Source organism: Mangifera indica, chromosome 2 (assembly GCF_011075055.1).
Source record: "Mangifera indica cultivar Alphonso chromosome 2, CATAS_Mindica_2.1, whole genome shotgun sequence".
Lineage (NCBI taxonomy): Eukaryota > Viridiplantae > Streptophyta > Magnoliopsida > Sapindales > Anacardiaceae > Mangifera > Mangifera indica.
The window spans coordinates 9618389-9623110 of NC_058138.1; the positions used below are offsets into that span (position 1 = coordinate 9618389).

Below are 4722 nucleotides of genomic sequence, written 5' to 3' on the forward strand. Positions count from 1 at the left end.
GCTCATTGGAACCAAGTTCAAGCTCCAGCTCAAACAAGCTCAATTTGAATCCAACCATAATCATATAGCCAAGGTGTCAAATCCTTGTATTCGATTCAATATAATCGATCTATTATATAGTTCTAGTTTTAGCTTCTAGATATAGATGTTTCCACTGAGTAGGTTATGGTCATACTAGATAAGGATCCAAAGAGTGATTTCTTAGTGACCGAAGGAGACATAATTCAACCCAAGAGTTAAGATATGAAGCTTAGACATTTTCTAAAGTACAACATGAACACAAAGTTGATAAATATGACCCACCATCTTCCCTATAAGAGTTTAATATCGACTCTAGATAACAAAGATAATATGGGTAGAGATAAAAGGCATTTTAGGGATTAAAAAGTTGATAATAAAGTTTCATACTTGCTGGGTGTTATGTCATTTACATCATTCTTTTATGTGTGCAAATGTAGGTGATCGTGATGGTTGTGGGTTGAGTAGTGGTCAACGAGTATAGAGCTACGAGGACATTCCAATCATTTCAATTTTTTTATTATGGTTTTATGATTGTATATAACTATACATATTATGGTTTTCAGTTTATACTTTTGAGATTGAACATTTTTTGCACACTTTTAATATGTGTGTTGTAAAAGGCATTTTAGTATCCTGGGGAATTTTTTTATTTATTATGCCCTATAACACTTTGATTAGCAATTCACACAAACCAGTCTTATCAACGGACTGAATTTTCATCAACTTAATCACAATTAACAAAATAAATACTTAATAGTAACCATCATAAAAATTACCACCTATAAAAACTTTATAACCAATTTCAACGACTAGCCATATAAATAAATAAATAAATAAATAAATAAATAAATATATATATATATATATATATATATATATATATATATATATATATATATATATATATATTTGAGATTATTAAATGAAGTTTTTGTTTTAAAGTATTTATGAGCCTTAATTACAAGTTTTGAATTAAATACATGTTCTAATAGTCAAACTAGTGACATTTTCCTTTAAAGGACAACACTTTTGGAGGGGGTTGTTATACCACTACTGACAATCTCTAATCACCTCATTAAACTTCACTTGTTTGCTTGCTTAAGTTAGAGTAATTGATTATTCTTCTACCATATCTATCTATAAAGGAACCAAAAGGGTGTCAATTGTCAAACCAAAGAAATGTGTTTTCCCCATTGCCAATCTCATGATAAATTTGTATTTTGAACTTGTCTCAACGCTTTAAAAGGTTTCTCCAAGTTCACGAACAATCTTGTGACGTTTTAATATCCCAAAAAGAATTCTCCTTTAGGTTGTGTAGCTTCACCCAATGCACCCAAATAGAGTCTTTGTTTCTATTGGCTATATTCCAAATGTCTTACCATGGCTACCTTATTCCAATCTCTAGTCATAATAAGACCTATACCCCCTTTATCTTTAGGAAGACAAACTTCCTCCCAAGCCATCTTAGCTTTAGAGTTTGCCATCTCAACTCTCGACTAAACGAAGGCTTTGAGGATGTTCTCAATTGCCTTATGGATTCTTAAAGGGGGGATAAAAATAGATGACCAATAAATTGTATGCTTAGAATGATAAATTTAATGAGCATTAATCTTCAGGCATAAAAAAGAAACCTACTTCTCCAAGACTTTATTCTAGCCAAGATTGTTTCTAGTAGGGTTTGTAATCACCATATTTTAACTTAGTAGTAATCAAAAGGACACCAAGGTACTTTATAGTTCTCCAATCAAAGCCACTTACATTAGCAAGCCCTTTCCTTTTTTCATCATCCTTGCCTAATATGACAATATTACTCTTCCTCACATTTGCTTTAAGGCTAACCCATTATTTAAACTTATTCAAAGCTTTCTTAAGAAGCAAAATGGATTTCTCTTTTCCCTTGCAAAATAACATAAGGTCATAAGAAAAACATAGATGGCAAATACCCAAAACCTAGTATTTCTTAAGAAATTTAAAGGCTGGATCCATACAAAATTTACCCTAGAGTCTCGAAAAAACCTTCATAACAATAACAAAAAGATAAGGAGATAATGGGTCACCTTGGCAAAGACCTTTGGAACTACTAAAGAAACCTACTAGCCCTCCATTTATGCTAATTGAAAATCTTAGAAAAGTAATGCATATAGTATTCTATCTCACCATCTGAGTGTGCATTTTAGACACACATTTATAGTTTATAATTAGTTCATTTAGACAAATTTTGGTTTATTTTGATTAATTTTCTTAGTTTTAGTTCTCTTTTAAGGTGTAATCTTATTTAACACTTTGCATAATATTTTTATGTTATTTGGCAAGGTTTAGGCTTGATCAGGACAAAAATTATAGGATTGAAATGAGAAAAGGGCATGAATTGTTAAAAGTGATGCATAAATCAATTATGGTCATAATCAATTCAATTATGCCCATAATTGATGACATGAATTTAAAAAAAAAAGGAAAAAAGAAAAGATGCAAGAAACAAATGAAGGTGGAGCGGGCTTAATGTAAACAAAAAAAATCAACTTTTTATGAGAGAAGAACGATGACAACACCTTGGAGAGGAAAATTTCAAAGGAAAACCACAAGATCCAAGAGGAAGATTCAAGATTCAAGCTCAAAAATCAACTTGGAAAGGATTTGTCTTATCAAGTTTAAAGACCCAAGAGTTTTCTCTAACTTTTTTTTCTTGATAACTGTTCTCCTCCAATTTGAACATGGTAAATCTTTTTTTAATTGATTTTCGTGGATTTATTGTGATAACTATGAGTAGCTAAATTTTCTGTCTAGGGTTTATGATGCATCTATGAATCTTTGTGATTGTTAATGGATTTTTTATTTAATTTAATGTTGATGAAGTTTTCATTTAATGATTGTGAGCTTATTTTTTGCTTGGTGTTTTGGGCCTAACATTTAGTTTGTTTGTAGATTGATTTTATACTATTAAAAAATAGAGAATCACTTAGTTCATACAATTTCTAAGCCTGAAATTTTTATTTAGAAATAAATTTAGATTCTGTGTGGATTTTATGATCATTATAGAGGTTTTTAATAGGTTTTGATTAATACTTGACCATGAAAGTAGATAATTTCTTAATTTTTACATGTTTAATCAACTTTGAAAGAAGAATTAAGTATTTTAGGATGATTATCCATCAAGTTCTCATCTATTTATTGCTTTAGATATGATCCATTAGTAATTACAAGTAATTCATGGTGAAATCTTAAACCTTAGACAAGTTTGCTTGATAACTCGTCTTTTAATTTTCTGTCTTTTAATTTTCTTTTATATTAATTTTCTTGCTTAATTTTAATTAGTTTGCTACATTTATTTAATTTTTTGGATAAAATATTTGGATTTTCTAGCTAATTTGAATTACAAAACAAATTAGTACTTAATAACCAATCCTTATGGGACCGATATCTTTCTATATTATTTAGCTAATTCGTGCACTTGCAAGCCATAGGCAACAAGTTTTTGGCTCCGTTGCCAAGAATTGGTGCTTATTAATATTAGTAAAATTTGTAGTTCGGTTAGACTAGAGTTTATTTCTTTTATTTTTCTGTTTTATTTGATTTTGTTGTACTTTTGTTCATTTTGTAGGGGTTGTTTGGTTGATATTCAAATATGAAGATTTTGAATTATTAGAATTTGATTCAGAGATAGAAAGAACATTTAGAAGGCTTAGAAAGGAAAGACACGAAGAAAAAGAAAGATTAAAACTGGTAAATAACAATCAGAGAGCTCTTTGGGAATATGTTATACCAACCACTCAAGATGGTTTTTCAAGTGTTATAGGCTACTGGTGAAAGCAAATAATTTTAAGATCAAGACTTCCATTGTATAGATGATACAATAGAATTAGTTTAGAGGTTTGCCTGATGAGGATTTGTATGTGCATTTATCATAGTTTTGTCAAATTTGTGATAACTTCAAGATGAATATGGTTCATAAAGATGTAGTGAAGCTGAGATTAGTTCCATTCTCTCAATGGGATAAAGCCACAACTTGGCTAGATTCCAGACTAGTAGGTATTTTAACCACTTGACAAACACTTTCACAAGCATTCCTTACTTAATACTTTCCTCTTGGCAAGCTAGTAAAACTGAGAAATAAGATGAATACTTTCTACCAGAAAGATGATGAGATGTTGGATGAAGTTTAGGAGAGGTTCAAGGAATTGCAGAGATAGTGTCCTCACCATAGGATGCCTGATTAGTTGCTTCTATAAACATTCTATAATAGGCTTCAAGATTTTTTGAGAAATATTCTGGATGCAACTTCTAATGTTTCATTATTGAAAAAGACATCAGATGAAGCCAAACAATTGATTGAAGAAATGGCTTATAATAACTTTCGATGGTCTAATAGGAGAATCAATCATCAAAGAGCTTTAGGAGTACATGAAATGGATGGAATTTATATGGTAAATGCTAAATTGGATGCTTTAGCAAAAAGATTAGAGAGCTTGGATGTGAAGGTTGTACTTACACCCACTTGTGATATGTGTGGATGAGGCCACAATAGATACAAGCACCAACTCGATGGTCAATTTTCATAAGAATCTTCAAGTAAGCAAGTGAGTTATGTAAACGACAACCAAAGGGGTCAAAATATTTTTTTTTTCAAATACTTATAACCTAGATTAGAGAAATCACCCGAGCAAACAACCCTAATCCAAATCCTAGCTTTAATTCCAACCTTAG

At 30.5% G+C, this 4722-nt stretch overlaps 1 non-coding gene across 1 annotated transcript; it reads right to left on the reverse strand.

The window, feature by feature from the left end:
- Positions 1–4118: 4118 nt before the first annotated feature.
- Positions 4119–4225, reverse strand: LOC123209843. The gene has a single exon (XR_006501151.1). It is a non-coding gene; the product is annotated as a small nucleolar RNA R71 (small nucleolar RNA).
- Between the last annotated feature and the right edge of the window lie 497 nt (positions 4226–4722).